General features: G+C 29.9%; 1 protein-coding gene across 4 annotated transcripts in view; it reads right to left on the reverse strand.

Annotated features, from left to right (window-relative positions):
* LOC130446547 (tyrosine-protein kinase Abl) overlaps positions 1-19648 on the reverse strand; it is an 88417-nt gene that overhangs the window by 67763 nt on the left and 1006 nt on the right. The window lies entirely within an intron of this gene.

Consider the following 19648-nt stretch of genomic DNA (forward strand, 5'->3'; position numbering starts at 1 on the left):
TACCAAAAATCACCGAAAATGTTAATTAATTATTTCCCAGACGATGAATACGTCCTAAGTATTCGAAAGCTCGGAAAATATATTGAAGTTAGGTCACTTTGGTGTTTCCTTGCCACATTCCCAATAAAAAACTGTTTACAGGGTGTCTAGACCTGACGTGCATCTCAATTCCCGCAGTTTTCCCGCTTTTTCCCGACAACTTTTTCTAATTTTCCCGATATTAGTAAACCAAAATAATTATCGCTTTTTTATTGTTTTTTCATAAAGAATGATACATATTAGTTACTCATAACAAAATATAAATGAAATATATTATTGAATTAATGACTACTTATATTAATAGCGAATCACAATAGGTTCATTTATTTATTCTTTTCTAAATTTTTGATTTGGTCATTTAAAGCTGATGTTTGTTCTAACAAGTTCTTTAGTTTTGCTTTCAATTCTTTAACTTCTTCTGCTTTTCTTTCATTAGACTCCTTTTGTTTTTGTGCATCTTCATTTTTTTTATTCTGACAGAACTCCACATATCTACTATGAGCCATTCGCACGTTCAACATCATTTTAGATGTGATAGATACGTGTTTGATGCCCCCTGCCGCAGTAACTGCATCATAAATGATGCGCAAGGCAACTAGACTGTTTTCCGCCTGATTTACAACGATTGCGTCTTTGTTTACGGAAAATCCGCGCTCAACTGCTGCATTTCCATGAGATAAAATGAAAATTATTTCTAGAAAATTAATCAAGTTCGGGCAGGTCAAACCGGAATCTTCTATCAATTCTATCCAAAATTTATCAAGCCTTTTTACACTTCGATTATATATCTTCATGGATTGAATGGTGTTGGAAAATTGTAGAATATCTCGATACTCTTTTTTTATTTTGTCAGCCGTCGAGCCAGAAATCAACTTGTTCGTGTCAACCAGAACAGCCAATCAAGAGTCAAGTCGCTGTAGAGCTACGTTGGATTGACGTGCGATTAAATTTGGATTCACACAAGTTATGTACTTTGTAAGTTTATACAATAGAGGTGATCGTTCTTGAATTTTTTTAATAATTTTAACGAAACAATTCTTACAATCAATCATGAATTTAGTGAATAATTCACCAGAGGGCTTGATTTTAGCATTCTTCAATGCGCTCTTAGTTGAAAATCCTATATCAATTTTGCTAGCAGGAAGCAAATTATGTATTGAAACTACAACTTTCTGTGCATTTCTCCGAAAATTCCCGATCTGGAAAAAAAATCCCGTTGTTTCCCGTCTTTTCCCGCTGCCAAAAAATTCCCGCTATTTCCCGATGGCTAGACACCCTGTGTTTATATAATATATTATATATATATATAACCATCGAGTCCTCTGAACGGAAGTCTTGTTAAGGTCAATTTTATTGGGTCTAAATGGTTACTTAAAGTTTTAATCGATACTGGTAGCATAAGATCCTTTCCAAAACCTGTTTTTGGTAGCAGCCAACAGAAGTACATGTTTATTCCTATCTAAAATTGAATAAAATTAGATAACATAAAAAAGCTTTATGTGATTATTTATTTCAAAAAATGTTTTACATTCTGCGGAGATTTGTTTATATTGTTTTTCTAGAATTATTCGAAAAATTTTTTTTGGTAAAAATACTTGGTTGTTTAGCAGCGGGGGGTCAGTATATATAATTCAATGTCATAGTGAACGGAGTAGTAAAAAGTAACGGGCGAATTCAAATAAATTATATAAGTAGTGAATTGTTAACTATTATAAATAGTGAATGAATCTAGTGTAAGTGTGTAAATAAATTAAGTAAGTATATATTCACCCCAATGTTAGAAATAGCTCACAGATATAAGAAAAACATTACGTTATATAAGTGATTTCGATGTATGCTAGTGAAGCAAATACGATAGAAAACCAATAAAACAATTTTCAAATGTTACTCCTACCAATCATTTAGATAATGTAATTCTAGAAATTTTATCACAATAATAAATTTGTTTACCAAATATGGAAAATTGCGTCAATTAAGATTAAATCAAGTAATAGACTCATTTTTTAGTAAAATATGTCACACTCCAAACACTACCGTATACTAGAATAAATCACATCTGAAACGAATTGAAACATTCTAGTTTAAAAGAGTCATTAGAAATCTTTAACATAAAATCTCTTTTCATGAGTTCTCAACATCTAGAATCGAATGAAATTGTCGGGATTCCACTATAAAAATCAGCTCATTAAAAATAAAATAATTTATGCACTGTTAGCTTATAATAACAGCATTCATTCAACAACGAATTTGAATACTAATGAAATTATTACCGGACACATAAATAGTAATTATACATTTTCATACAGAAATACATCAACAAATAGTAAATATAACACAAAAAATATACACGCGAAAAAAGAAGTATGCAACTGAAAACAACTACAAAATATTATTCTATCAAACAACACGTCCTAAACAGATTAATGAAAAAAGCATAAGAACAAAGATATTTTAGACCTATTAAACTAACTCTTAATCACGTTTACTGCAATCTAGATATTATGATGACAGTAGAAAATTCGATTGTCTTTTGTAAACATAAAACTACATCCGAGTATTATTCAATCCCACAAGTGAAAAACTGTTACCATATCAATTAATAACGACAATATTCACTGGAACCAATAAGCTTGACATTCCAAGTATTTGAATTATTCTTCAGTATACAGCAATAATATTAGCCTTCATTTGAATTATATACAGAAAGAAAATTTGCTGCTGCAATGTACAACTTACATCACGTAAAACAAGTTGATATAAACAAATAATACGGTACGTGCGATCGCAAGATGCTTGCCAAAGTAGTAAAAAATTGGCATTGCGTCTTCTTCCAGCAGCCCGGCGCTTCTTGTAAAAGCTTCCTAAATACATTCTACTATACCCATATCCGTGGCACCAAAGGCTACCGCCTCCAAACATTTCCGTGATATTGCTGGGTGTACTAAAATTATTGCCTCGGACATTGTTTACCAGAATTAGATAACATGAAAAAGCTTAATGTGATTATTAATTTAAAAAAAAAATGTGTTAGTGCCTCCTTTCTGTAAAATTAAACTAGCCCTAGATACAATTTCAAATTACATTTAAGAGAAATTCAGGTTTGAAAATCTGGTGCGACCAAAGCATTCAAATAGTAGCGAAAATTCAGAAAAATTATTTATTTCGTTAATATTGATTGAATCTGATATAGGATGACTCAAAATTCTGATACATTATTTTATCGTTTTTTCAAATGATCATCTCGTATTTTATGTAAGTATCAAAAGTACTTAGAAGTCTGGCGGCATGTTTAACAAAATGATACTGGCTATTTTGACGACAAAGAGTTGATTTGTTGATAAAAATGAAAGAGAGGTTTTTTCGTGGTTCTTCGGATAACTTGTTACAAATAGATTCGCTGGCAATGGCTTATTATTTTGCCACAAATAACGATTTTATGACTAATAAAATCCGAGGCATGAACCAGATGAGCAGACAGATCGATAGAATGACATATTCATGCGGGAAAAACAAGAAGATTTTATGTGCACGAAACCTCTCAATTTTTTGTGATACCAAGTGTTAAAGTTCAAACAAATATATTACATTTAATTTGAAGCACATTCTACTTCGATTTTGTAATTGTGTTCGAGTAAATGAGATAAGAAAATACTGTTGTTTTCTAAAAGTTGTAGTACCCCTAGATTTTATTAATTTAATTTGACTAATGCCTTATAACTAGCAAAAGGTGTCGACCAACTTACATAAAAAATGTAGTTTTATAAAAGTTTTCATATAAAAAAAAGAAAATGTCCGTATCACATTTAGATGATTTCGTCATAAAAATCAGACCGATTGTCTGTTTTTTAACTAAAAAATACTCTACGGGTCAAATTTTCTCCATGTTAAATGTGTTGTGAAAATTATTAGTTTTGAACAACCGGTGGTGCCCCTTTTTTCTTTCACAATATTCAAGTTAGATCCCGTATGGACGCCACCCCAATGCAAAAGAAACCGAAAAATCAAATCACAAGTAACATCTTAAAACTACTACATTGCTGTTACAATAATACGTCAAGCTACCCTGCATCGTAAGTTTTAAGTATTAAATATGCTTACTGAATACACTGTTTACACCACCACTATACCAACACTCACTTCAGAGACTGAAGGTAAACTAAGATATAATAACTTGACCTAACTGTTTTATACTAAATTTTCCACCAATAAACCTTCTCACGCAAAAATTAGTTCCAGCGGGAAAAAACTCCTTGGCGGGAATATTCATGTTCATTCTTTGACTACTAAACTATAGAGTGCGCTGTAAGTAATTGGTCCTTTATCCCTATTTAAGCTACTCTAGCAATTTCAGTGCTCTCAAATACATCCAACAATTTATTATTGGATACATTTTTTAACAATTTTATAATAATAATAATATTAGTATTTATGTAATGATTGTGACTGGCAGCATGATCGGCAATACCTGATTTTTCCGGTCCGTCCATATTTCAAATGAGTTATGTGCTATTTAAACCGGACAATACATATCTCCTAGTCTGCTTCGATATCCTGACAAAAAAAAATGACTAATACGACACGATGCCACAGGATGATAAAATAAAACAACGTGATATAAATGCTGCTGTAGCTTGGCGAGCGAAACTCGATCGTAAGCAAGCGATTTATTTATATTATCGCTATTATGAGTGCTAGAGACGTGCGGTAAATTGCAAAATTTAAATATATATAATCATTTAAAAATATGAACCCGACATTGTTTTCAGACCTATTAGTTTACTAGAAAATTTGAATATATCCCAGCATTTAGATGTTCCTCAAAAAAATATGGTCCTAGTACATTTTCATCTACAATACCACCACACACATTCAACGACCATAGTTGATGAATAATAGTGAAAGTTTTGCCTGTGAACACAACCATTTTTATTTATCTCCAAATATTCAACAATCGAAAAAATCTCTCTGTGGATTGATTGTTTGTAAAGCCCACCTAAAAAATGCTAATCTTTGCGATTAGTTTTTGTTAAGGTTTCTTTGCACACTGTAGTAGCTCCATTCTTTTTTGCTGGAACTACTCCTTAGACTTGTGGGTTTTTAGTAAATGCAATCAAAACATTAATTTCATTTTCTCCTGTCACAGAAGTGTTTAATCGTTCATGCTTATCATAATTAACTGAGCCACTGAGCCTGTGTGATTGATCCGATCATCAATCTTTCCAAGCTTGCTTTTGTAGGTTGGCGCCTTTGAAGAAAACGTTTATGATATACATTTGCTGATGGTAAGGCGTTTTTATTGCATTCTGCCAATATTCTGATCATACCAATCATTTCATCACTAGTAAAATTCATTTTTACCCTAATTCAAATTCTTCAACAAAACATCAAAAAATGTACTGACCCGCTAAATCAAAAAACAATAATGTACCTATTGTCATGTTATGCCATTGTCAAATATAATTTTTTTTCAAATAAATCATAGCCAACTCACAATTAATTGTTAAATAGTTATCTATAGGTGCATTATTATTGTTTAGCACAGAAAAATCAAAATATAGGGTGATTTATTTAAAAAACCGAGGTTTGCACTGGTTTTCAACAAGATAGAAACTTCTCAGTTCAAGCAAATAACGCAGAATGTTCGCCGATGAACTTTCTAATTCAAGACACATAAAACAACTAACTTCGTTCTCTGGAAAAAATATATCTTTGAGTGTTTGAGACTTACCGAAATTGAAGATAGCGAACTACTACTCGATAGATAGATTAATAACTGAGCTAGATAAAGCGAGACAGACATTTTAGTAATAGGTTCTAAGACATTTTAGAAGTAACATTTTTTAACGATAGTAGTATAACTTGCATCAACAATCCCAATCAAATGATAGTTTCCTAGATTAAATGTTCTGTAGCCTTAATATACATTATTTATTTGATTGACAATAATTTCAGATGCGATTCAAGCTATATATCTATCAAAGTAACTTGTCAATTAGTATAAAATATGTATCACAAACAAATTTGGAAAAAAATACGTACAACAGCAAAAGCAGCATTTAGGGAATAAGAACAAATTCTTAATTTAGAAAATTCAAATAAGAACCACAATAAGTTGAGGTAGAATTCAAAAAAAGAATAAAAATAAAAATGAGAATGTTTATCTTTAAATAAAAATGTTCCAATGAAAAACGTCTGAGAACAAATAAACAAATTTAAAAACAGAAACCCAAGTAATGAAAGATAGACTATTATATATTGCATATTAGATTTTCTTTTTAAACATTACACCCCATTAACTGAATTACCCACTCGACAATTGAGAAGGAACAAATGGAAAGCAATCAGAATGTTGAAAAAATTACAATCAACGAACTAAATAGAGCTCTTCATCGGAACAACAAAAATTCCTGCCCAGCTGAAGATAATATACACTAGAAAATTCTACATCAATCACAAAAAGTTGGTAAAAAACAATTTTTAACCAACTTTATTTTAATAATCTAAAAGTTCTGATTTTTCTTGAACCCGAAGAGATCCAGGGTGATCCCGGAAGCTATATCCAGTGGATTCTCAATCAAACTAAAAGCCTTTGAAAGCTATGCAAAGCAAACGGCGACGCTGTGATTAAACTTGTATCCATGGTATTATATGCATCGAAGCGCTTGTTGCAAAAAGTTAGAAGCATTTCGTCACTATGTTCACTATTTTACAGATATCCTAGTATATAAAAACAAGCACCTAAAACAATATCGTGATCACCACTTAAAGATGTAAAGAAAATATGACATTAGATCCAGCTATTTCCACTCTACCAAACAAATTTAAAAATAGAGATAAAACGGATCAAGCAGAAGTTCTTTGTCTGTTGTGTTCAAAACAAAAATGGTGCGATTCTGATGACGCAGCACTAAGTGATAATGAAGAAAATTATGATTAGTTCAATTGTGATAAATACGCTTAATCGTTATTAGATTCTAAAACTACCTATTCATTTATGTACACTTACTTTTTGTTATTTTCAAATGTTTTTAGGCCATTCATGTCGAATATTAATTTCTTTGATTTTTTCATTATAACCGATTGTCGAGAGGTTCTGGACCATTTTGATCCGGGTTGCATGAACATTTATCTCTTAGTTTGAATATGTTTATGTATAGAATAAAAATGTTATGTTTTCTTGTTATGTATGATTCATGAAATGAGAATTACTGATTCATAGAAGGTTCAGTTCAGAAAAAGTTGACCTTTTGTTGTGTTCGTTGTGGAATAGATGGGTTTAAGGAGGTGATTGAAAATCACCAAAAACAAATTAAGGTAAGGAAAGCTAGATAGCACTAGAGCAGATAATATTAAAAGTATAAGAGAAATTCACTTGAAACTATATCATAATAATGTAAAAATCATGAAGTAGAATTCATAACAAAAGAAACATGAATGTTTTTCCGACAGTTAATAACTTTACAATAAATACAATTTGATTAATAAATTATAGCGGAATCCTTTCACTCTGATTTTTATTTAAAATTATTATAGGAAAAATATCAGTTTAATATTAAAATAGGTATCTTCTCAAACCAACTTTTTAAAATAATTTGGTAAAACATATCCTTGTATATAAGTGCTCCTTCCAGGCAATTTTTTAATCGTTAATAAATAGATAAATGTGTAACTAGATGAGATAAAAACGTTAATTTTCAGACATATGAATGGAAAAATTTTTTAAATTATTGTGATGTTTTACTTTCACAATAATATCGAACCGATATTTTTTTCTCGAGGTGGATTGATCGTTTTATAGAAACTGGAAGGTGTGAAATTGATTTAATTATTGTAATATAAGAAAATATTATCAAAGTAGCAGAGAAAGAGCAAACTAAAAGGAAATGTTAAATTTATAAATTAAAAAAGATGAGAGAAATTAACATTTAATTAGAGATTGACATCCTATCCGGAACTTTTTTATATATACGATGACAATAAATTATATAATTTCTAAGAGGTATTGTAACATGGAATACTCAACTTGATATTGAATCAGTAAAGGAAAACTTAAATATTTTCAATATTTAAAAATGGGAAAATAAAAAAATGACTGAAAAATATAAAACAATAAACAATATTCTTCGTAACTCATAATTTATCTATAAGGGTTCATAGGCGGAGATTTCAAACACTCAAATTGAAAAATAGTTTCCCCCTAGAATCTGCATTTATTCGCCTAAGAACAAAAGCACTTCGATATCGTTTTCTGTACAGTTTTCAATGGTTAAAAAAACTGCACAGTTTTCTGTAAAGGAAACTTTGAATCTATAAAATTGTGTACGACACTCATGTAGTAATTTTCTATATTGGAATTTACAAAAACAATGCCTCTGATTGGTGGCATAGAGATGCAACAAGTCATTATCAATTGACATTAACGACTTTATTTAATTGTATAAACATAACTCACCATTGAGTATTTGTTATGTTAACGTATTTAATTGATTTCGTTTTTATTTTAAAATTGAAACTATGTCTTGGAAATGAGTATCGGATTTCTCAATATACATTTTCAGAAAATTATATAAATAATCAAAATGTGTCCGAGACATCCTCAAAAAGTTTTTATATGTTAATGGACCTACTAGCAAATTCTCATTGTTTAACAAATTTAACACATTCAAAGTTAAACGACTTGTTCTTTGAATCTAGGGCCTAATCCAATTTTCGCTTTAATTTTTTTTCGAGATTGCCTTGGCAAACAGTTTGCAATTGTATATCCACTTATTACCGCAGCACGGACAGCCATTACGTCCATAACAACAAAAAATCGAATAAAATAATTTCAACTAAACAAGAAATGAGTTATTGCGTTAGGCTCAACGCCAAACATAAACACGACACCATATGACACCCGACACAATATTTGACCTATTGCACAGAAACTGTAGAGAAATATAATAGGGAATTGTATTGCTGTACAGTATTCGATATCGAAAACTACATACTCGTATTAAACTGAACTATATAGGTTTCGTAAAGATTAAAAATTATACAGAAAACAATAACGTGATTAATGAATCCATTAATCAATGCTATCAGATGCTTCCTTGATTTAGCTATATTATATTGTTTTGTTACAAAAAAATAAGTTTTCATAATTTTATTAAGTACATTTTCAATTAAGTTTTGTACAAATAAAAAAAGTAAATCTTCCTAGAATAGATTCGAACCCAGGACCTCCAGTTTGAATGCACTGAGCTGTCAGCGACATGTCATTGTCGCATATTTGTTTCTGTATTCTGGTTTTTGAAACAATTTATGAACTGAAGTAGCTTTTGAAACAAAATAAATTTGACTCGAACCTGTTCAACATTATTGTGTATTTATAAATTCTCATTGTTTCAATATATTATGTTAAGTCATGTTAAAAAACGAATTAAAAATGGATATAGAAAATTAAAGTGACTTTTCTTTGAACCGCCAGAAATTAGAGAAGCTGCGAGGTTGCCTCATCAAATTTATTGCCAAAAAAGTGGAGGAAAATATATAATATGGTACATGAATTTTGAAATGAAAACAGTAATTATTAATAACTAAAAAAATACCATCTTCTTGTTATGTTAAGACATCCAATATTTATTAAACTAATACATAGATTTATGTGTTGATTATTATGGAGATATTATACGATTATTATAATTTTTGATAACTATGGACTATGTTTAAATAAACAATGATATAATGAATTAAATATTTGTTAAAATAACATAATACTGTTTCTAAGAATGAAAAAAAAAATTACAACAAAAAACTTCGGCAAAAAGAATTAGTAGTCGTGGATAAAGTATAGTATTCTACTCGCTAACGCACGCGGCAGTAAACTTCACCTCGTGAATTATAACCTCCATTATACAATCTTGAAAAACATACTATTGCTAAATAGTGAGTGGTAGATTAATCCATTATTAAATATACTTGGAATATTTTTCTAATTTGACTCAAATTTCTAATAACAGTTGTTTCTAAAATTTAATTAAACTCCCAGAAAAGTTCTGTACCTGAGAGGTAAACTGTCGTAACTACAAAATTCTCGATTCTGGGGTTATTGATTTAACTGCATTATCTAGGTGTATATTCTTGAGTTGATATTTGTCGTTACTGCACAGCTAATGCATGGCGTCATAGCCAATGTGAATTTAATGTATTTATCATGATATGATAGAGGTAAACTCGGTAAAAAAAAAGAGAAAAAAGGCAACACTGTCAAAAACTGACATGTGTCCAGAAGTTATATGAGGTATTGCTGCTAATTTTCTTGTTTACATGTTTTATGGTGTTTCTGTGTTGTTTTACAAATAGTTTTAAATATTAATAAAACTAACTCCATTATTTAATCTTTTATTTATGACGTGATTGATATTTGTAACAGATAGTTATTGTTTTCAAAATGAGTGCGCAATGTGGGATGAAACAGTGTGTGCTTGTGGTGGTTGTGAAATAGCATCGTGCATTTTTAAATGGGCACAATAAAATTTAGGTGCTGAATTAGTGGAGCTGACAGTTTGTTAGATAATTGCGCAGATCAAAATCGAAATTTTATGATATTGTCAGCTTACATGTGGATTTTGAGAATAATGCCTACGTTAAAAGTGATTACTCATAAATATTTATTAAAAGGGCATATGGAATTCGATGGAATTCATTCCGTGATTGAGAGGGCCAAAAAGGTGGTTGGTCGGATACAAATGATGATGCCATAGGACTGGCAACAGTTCGTTCCCCAGTGCCGATTCAAAGATTTGATAGAGGTGTATGACATAACCCTCGATAACTTTAAAAACTTCAAGTCACTTTATGAACAAAACAAAGTACCTCTTAAAAACAAGAAACCTAACACCAACAGAGAGAAGTTTTTAATAGTAGTGACGCAGTAGAACTGTACCTTAGATCGTCTGAACCAAACAAGTTTTTCTATAAAACCAACTTCCAAGAAGAATATAAAATTGTGGATCTAGAACTTAATTGGCGGAGAAAGGAGTCCCACCAAGTGTTGATGATGATGAGCTGTGAAGAAGGTTGTTTTGGATAACTTAACTCTATCAACCAAGCATCGAAAAGACCGTCCCGAAAACGCTAAACAGAATCGTACGTAAATCGGTAACCGCCCGGTTGGAACACGTAATCTATATTGCGCAGAAACGCCACCGTACTAAGGACGGTTTTTTGATGGGTTGGAACGAACCTATAGACAACCAAATATAATAGGTTTCATTTATAATATAATAACATGTTTATTTAGATGAAGGATTTGGTGAACAAAACTTCAATCAATATTCTTCCCAATAACGTTATAACGACATAAACAAATCAGTTTGAAAATCTCTAATTGACTATTTTGATTCATCTCATGAACTTGTACATTAGAAATTATTAAATGCTTCAAAAATAATTAAATCGAAATCGTATATTCAGGGTGAATTGTTAGTGGGCTAATGATAATTGACTTTGTTGTACTACAGATAATCAAAAAAAAGTATTAACAAAAATTATAGATAACGATATCCTCCTTATCTGGAAAACAACGCGATATATATAGGATGAATATAGGATGATAAGGTCATTTTAATTACTAGTTACAATGTAGAAACTTCTTTCAGGAACATCTAGAACTAAAGTTACCCAATAATAGATGGATTCCCCACACCCTTCTGTACTCTTTTATCTACCGTAACTTTTTCAACTACTTTTTTATTTCAGTTACAGTTGGTCTGATAAGAATTTAAAAATAATAATGGCATTGTATTTGTGTTTGTGCCAAAACATCGTTTACGACCCTATCTATTTTATGAATCCAAGAGGTGAACGTACTTTCCTTTTTTGTTATCAACTGTTAGATACTAATGCGTGGCAAGTGTCCAATTAGCCGTATAACAGAGAGTAGCCGACTGATAAGTGTTGCTTAATCCAATCAAAATTAAATTTATAGGCGTATTTTTACAAATTTCAATTGCATTGAATGTATCAGATACGATAATTACTAATTAAGTTTTGCGATAGACAAATAAAAAAAATATTATTAATTGGATATGGCCGGATTTTTTCGAACACTTATGGCAAATAAAGGCTGACGTAGCATTCATAATTGAAATGTAGTATGTAGCTCTAATGGAACGATGGTGAAATGTTATTTCGAAAAAAACAGGCGACCATTTGCTTCGAAGCGCTTCGTGCGCGAATAACTTTTGTTGGAATTGGCTTATCTTGAAAAACCCATACAGTCGATTCTTGTTTAGTTTCTGGATCATATACATAGATCCATTATTCGTCCCCTTTCATAATTGTATAGAAGTCTCTTGAATCATCGCCATTGAATTTTTCCAGCATTTCTTTTCACTAATCGACACGAGCGATTGTCAAATTATGCGATATCCAACGAGAATAAATCTTTTTCACAGTTGAATTTTCTTGCAATATTAAATGTATGCGAGCGGAACTAATGCCCAAGTATGTCGATTTGGTCGCAAATGAAGGTATTAGTAAACAAAGAAAAAATTACTTCTCTTCCATAAATGTGACGGAAAATAAATGAAGCCGCGGATGTAATTAAAAGTAACAGACAAGGATTATTTAATATTAAGAGATCTTTACGAAAGCGGATCATAAAGTGTATTGAAGTAAATGGTGGGCATTTTGAGCATTTGCTTTGAAGTTTTTTGTTTTCGTTTACAAATTGGTTATTGTTACATATTTGAGGAAGAATAAAACGAAAAAATTAAAATTTATTGAACTTTTTAGAAGCAAATAACTCGATAACCGATTGAGTTACACGAATCAAAGAACAGTAACTTTTTTTATAGAATTTAACGCTTTTTAATATTCATTTATTATTTTGGTTGTAAATTTAGCCCAAAAAAAGTTTACTTTGATTTTATTAACACAAACAAGTGTAACTAGCGCCCTCTATTAGCAATGTTAAATTAGAGTGCAAATTATGATTTCTCATGCCAAAAAAACGTAAAATTGCCAATTTTCGAAGAGAAAGTGTGAAAATAAAAAATTATTGCGAAAATCAAAATTTAAACTTTGAACTAGCAGTATTTGCATAAGGCTTGTTGAGCAGAATCATCATATTTTGAGGTCTAGAATCTACAGTTCAGAGTTTGCACATTCTTAATGAATTACCCTGTATATATATATATATATTATGTAAAGTTCACTTGTACAACAATATTTTTGTTATTTCCACAGAAGATCCGAGCAATTAACTTCTGTTTTTACATCTAACAAGAAAGTTGAAAGGCGCTATTTCAAATTGTCATTTTAGCATGTGTTTAACGTCGAAACAGATGTCGAAAATATGATAGCAACTGCATTGTATTTTTTCTGAGAAGGATCCATTCAGAGTGCCTGCTCGTATTTATAGTGACAGGAGTGACCAGAAAAACAAAAGTGGCACAAGTGAATAAGGAAATTTGGATTTTTGAAAGAGCTGCTGAGGAAGTCTTGTCAATTGTCTATTAATGAATGGACGAAGAAATATATGAAGATAGTTTTATAGTTTTATAAAAATTGTTAGTTTAACATGATTTATTAGTGTTTTGGTTTTAACAGTATCTATTTAACTTGTTACTGTTGAATCCTACCATCTAAAGGAGTGATTCATAATTTAGAGCGATTTACTTGTTTTTTAACACAATGACTGCGGCGGAAATTTTCAAAAATCTGGCTAAAATGACAGTTTAATTTAATCACATTATATTATTAAAAATCAAAAAAATTTAGTACGTAGTTATCATCGAAAAGCAAAAAAATGCGTTTTCTTCAAGAGGTCTTATGAATTATCTCGTAGATGGTTTCTGTAACAGAACGGACCTACGAGGTAATTCGCGCACAGACACGCTCTGACCTGTCGCTTCTCTTAAGTTAAATTCATTCATACGCGCTCATATTCGTCAGCAGGATCTCAGAAATTGTAATCGGGTGCATCACATTCAAGTCATTCTTGAGTGTTTTGTTTTTTAATTATGGTTATAACTAAATTATCAATAAAGGATAACAAAAAACCACAGACTCAAAATGAAATTGAGTACTACGCAAAAAGTAATTCAGAATTTGACGGGATTTTCGAGGAGAATGGTAACACTAATAGCGATTATGAACCTTCCGAGAACTCAAGTGAAAGTGAAATCGTTCCAAACCTGAAGTTGGTACGACAAATTTTATAGCACAAACGCTGTTGGTCTTACTTATGTCGGATGAGTTCTTGCATTTCTGGTGGAGCAAACTGATTTATATGCTGAGCAAGAAATTGAAAAACGCAAAGCAAGAAAAAAATCTACTAGGTTATCAAAGTCGTAAAAAAAGTCATGCAGAGATGAAAGTTTTTCTTGAACTTTCGTTGAAAATGAGACCTTATACTTTTCCATCAATTGAAGATCACTGGATCACAAACAAGATATACAGGGTGTCCCACGACGAGTTAAAACTATCTGTATATGGCACAATACTTATAGTAATATCATGAAAATGTCTACTTTTGGGTGTTCGGATACGATCTTTTCAACTAAAATATTTTCAAAGATTGCCGACTTCCGGTTCCACTGGAAGTCAACTGTAACTTTGTTATTTTAAATGGAACACCCAGTATATTGATACATTTTTGACATTACGTAAAATTTTAGTATACTTTTGTCTAAAAACTTTTTTTGAAAAATGCATACTTTTTCAGTAATTAATTTTTTTGTAAAAAATTTGACCGTTGCAGACTCTTATAAATTATTTTTTTATTTTATTTCGACCCGTTGATACAAGCAGTAAGAAATAAAAAGAATTATGTAAATTTGCTTTTAATATATGGTAAACATGGCAAAGTTGTTACAAGAATATGTGCTTTCTTTGCAGTAAGATATCCAGATAGACCACGATCGAAATCGCATATTGTTAAAAGAATACTCAACAATTTGAAGCTATTCGGTTAATTTTAAGCAAAAGTTAATGGAATTAAACCATTTGTCACCATAATAAGATATGCTACAAAATATTATGGAAAATTAAAAGCCAAAGGAAAATAGTCTGATGTTTTAAAGTAAATGTTCAAAATTGCTCCCTTGAACTTCAATGCATCTTCAACCCTTCTCAGTACGCCTTCATTCGTCGGGAAGGAAGGAATTTCGAATTCTTAGCTCCCAATCTTCTATACTTGTTAAGGCTTGTGAGTAAACCTCTTGTTTTATGTGACCCCATATAAAAAAATTCAAAGGCGTCATATCCGGAGAACGAGGGGGACACCGAAAAGGACCATTATTTGATAACCACCTGTCTTCAAAAAATGTATTTATGACGATTGAATTATGAGCAGGGGCACCGTCATGAATAAAAAAATGTTTGTTTAATTCATCTGGTGGCAAGCGGTATAAATAGTTTTGTTTTAAATTTCTCAAAATATCAAGATAAATAAATTATTTGATTGTGTTTTCTAGCCATTCAAATTTCCATAGTAAAAATGATGTGTTATTATTTGATTACTTCTAATAGCACAAAAGACATTGAACTGCCACCGATCTTGAAAAGCAAGTTCTTTGGTTAAATGAAGATTATCTTGACTCCAATAATGGGAATTGTGTCTATTAAATAATCCATTTTTCGTGATTTCGATTCGTCGCACCAAATTATGTTTTTTAAAAAATCTTCGTCTTCCTGGCATTTTATTATTAAAAATTCAGCAAACTATACTCGTTTAATAAAATCAGTTGGTTTTAAATTTTGACACAAATAGTAAGAATAGAGATGCATTTTATGTTTTCATAAAATACGGTAAAATCGATGATTTGCTTACTACCTCTTAGGGCAAACGTTTTGATGCTTCTGTATAAGCAGTAAAATAAGCAACAGCATCAATTTTGGCATTATTATTGTCAATAACTGGTTAAATCGATTAAATTTGGCTTCAAATGAACTGTATAGCTTCAAATTGTTGAGGATTCTTTGCTAGTTTGGTCGTGGACTATCTGGATATCTTGCAGCAAATAAAGTACATGTTCATGTAACATTACCATGTATTAAAAGTAAATTTAAATAATCTTCGTTATTGAATTGAGATTTTCGAAAGTAGCAATAATTAACTAATGAAAGATGAATAAGTGTCATTTATTACAAAGCCTACTAAAAGTATACATAAAAAAAATAAAACTTGTTAAAAAATACAATAATAACTTAAAACTTCAAATATCTCGGAAACGACTGAAAGTTGGAATTGGACTAGTAAATAAAATTTTATTCGATTCGAGAAGATAAAGTAAAATACCTTCTTTTATTTCTTAGTGCTTGTATCAACGGGTCAAAATAAATTTAGACCTCACCTGCATCTCTAAACATTTACAGAAAACATTTAATATCTGGATAACGCTAAGGTTTAAGTATAGGAAAGTATACATGAATTTGCCTTATTTTTATCCCTGAATGCATTAAAATAGAAAAAACCGGGTGGTTCTATTTAAAAAAATAAAGAAATTTGATATTTATGAAGTTAAATTTGAACACTTTTATACACACCCTGTATAAGATGAAAAAATTTTCAGCATAGATTCAAATAGGTCCGATCTTGCTAAAAGCAACGGAACAGAAACCATTTTCATACCTTCAAGGATATCCTTGTAAAAAAATAATTTTTAAGGGTATGTAACAGTCATTTTTTTACAGAATAATTAATAACTCAAAAAGTATGCATTTTTCGAAAAAGGTTTTTAAACAAAAGTATACTAAAATTTAACGTAGATATATATATATATATATATATATATATATATATATATATATATATATATATATATATACTATATATATGTATATATATTTCTTATTTCTTAGAAGTTTTGATATATTAATGCATTTAAATGTTCTTGATTTTAAGTCTCTTCTGTTTTAAAATTAGTTTTTTTATGATAATTTTTAAAAGATAGATAAATTTTGACATTTCGACTTTTCTTTAAGTCTTTATCAAAATATGTTATCATATTTAGAAAGGTTAGAAAAAGAAGATTTTTATCATTTTGAAATTTTTTCATTATTCGTATTCTGCAACCATTAGGCTTTCTTTTGGATCCTTTTGTACACTTCATTGTTATTTTCATCTGAGTTTATCACTGTTTCTTTGTACTATTCAACTAGTTTAATTGTTAACTTTTATGTATATTTTCCCACCAATTAATGGACTCTTGGGCTGTGGAGTGGTGTAAATAAATGAATAAATACAAATATTACATAGTTACTTCTGTTAAATATTTTAGTGTCTTCTTATTTAGATATTAATAAATATGTTAGGAAACCATTATTTAATGTTTTCTATTATTAATAATTATAATCAATGTATCAATTTCCGTATTGTGTAAGTCATTGTACTTCCTTCGAATTCTAAATAATGAGAAGTATTCATCAGCAATCATTGTTTCATAAGTAAAGTATAGAAACAACGAAAAAACAATCCTTTCAATTTTATCAGAATAACACACACACATAATACATATTACTATATTAATTCTATTCATCTCCCACGTGGTTAATGTCACATATCTCAATTTCACTTGATATAAATAGAATGCACACAATAACTCTTAGTTTCTTACAGATTTTTTGATGAACCATTCAAAGTAAAGATACAATGACTTACATAAAAATGTTTCTAACAAACTTCTATTTTGCAAGCTGGTTGCATCTACCACTGGGGTATTTAGCGACATTATTTATAAATGGGTTAATTTTCTATTGATATGTTAATATCCTTTAAATGTTTGAAAACATTCTGGATATACAATTTTTTCCAAGTATTTTTTCTATGAGCTGTACTATGTATGTTTTGAGATATGGCAATACTCACATGAATATGTCGAATTTGACATTGCCATCATGAATTGTGACATTAAACGTACTCGGAGTGTGTTGTTATATGAGTGCTATTTGGATTGTCAACAGATACTTGAAACATTCATCTTAGTCAAAAAATGGAATTAAAATGGCAAACATTTTCGTACGATGATTTTCTATGATTATTGACGTGGATGAAACCAACAGCAAGGTGCTGATCCACTCGCTTTGACTTTTGGTGATGAAGCATCATCTAGAGCCACAGTATTTCTTCAGCTATGAAATTCAATTTCACAATTTTTTCAGCATAATAAAAAATATTCACATAACAATTTTTGTTAATAAGTTTTCTTTTCAATAGTTAAAAGAAAATCTGAAAAAATTTCGGTACTTTGAATTTCACAACACACATCAGGGCTCAAATGTTTATGATTTTTTTGACATTTTAAAAAATACATCACATTTTTCTGTTATTAAGGAAATTTAAAAAAAATTTGGGTCTTTGATTTCAAAACAAATGATGTTTGTCAGCACTCAAAGGCAAACTTTATGATTTTTTTTGCTGTTATTACTAATTAGGTAAACTTTTGTATTAGTTAGTTAAATTCTTTTTATTTTTTAGGACTTTGATGTAGAATCATGAAATATGTACAAAAACACGTGTTTAAAAATTTTTTTCAACTTAATCTTCAATTTTTGGTAGTATAATCATGTAGCCTATTATAATGTCTCTTTTATTAACATTGTTCTACAGTTCAGTTCATTTTGTAAAAAAATATGGACATCTCACCACTGTTCCATTTCTGCAACGTAAAATGGTCAATTCTGTATGGTACACCAGCATTTGTTTGCCAGAAGTGTTCGAAACCAAACGCAGAAGAAGATTTATTTTCCACCATGACAATGTGTGCTTTCACATATCAACTAAAAACATCTTTGAACAGTCGAAACATCAAATTGATGAGTTCTCTGCCATACAGTCCCTGTTTGGCACCTAATAATTTCTTATTTTTTCCACAGATGAAAAATAAATTGTGAATCCAACGTTTTTCAACAACTGAATAAGAGGTCGATGAGTTCAAATTACATGTTTTGGAAGTATCTCAATCGGAATGCAAAAAATGATTAAAGCATGCAATAGTGTATTGACCTTAATGGAGATTATTTTAAAAAACAATAAAGCCATATCAAATAAAAAACATTAGTGAATATTATTTATATAATTATTAAAATTGTCAAATTATATTTTGATAACGACCACAATAGATTCAAACTCCTTAGACCTTTTTATACTTGTATGTAAAGTAAGTATATTAAGCAGATCACCTACAACACAGATTTTACAACACATGAATAGAAATAATGTTTTAATCACAAAAAATAGTTTTTGCTGTTTTTACATTTCATAAATATGTAGCAGCCATTAATTAAATTATTTATAGTTGAAGTAAAATTGTTTAGTTTTTTTATCATTGACAATTTTCTCCTACCTATAAATGTGAACCATTTCTAAAAATTCTCTTTTTCTTTATATAAAAAAATAAATTAACTACTTTCAAATACCCAGATTTCTTTATTATCCAAACTTCAAAGAATTAATATAAATATGATCTAAAAATAAATTTCAGTTTACTTTTTAAGAAAGAAAACTAATATCTAAATATCTATAAACAACAATAAAAAATATTAATCTGAACAAACATATTATTAATTAAATTGGATTAAATAAATACTATGTTGTAATTAATGAAATGATATTTTTCCT

Source organism: Diorhabda sublineata, chromosome 7, assembly GCF_026230105.1.
Source record: "Diorhabda sublineata isolate icDioSubl1.1 chromosome 7, icDioSubl1.1, whole genome shotgun sequence".
Lineage (NCBI taxonomy): Eukaryota > Metazoa > Arthropoda > Insecta > Coleoptera > Chrysomelidae > Diorhabda > Diorhabda sublineata.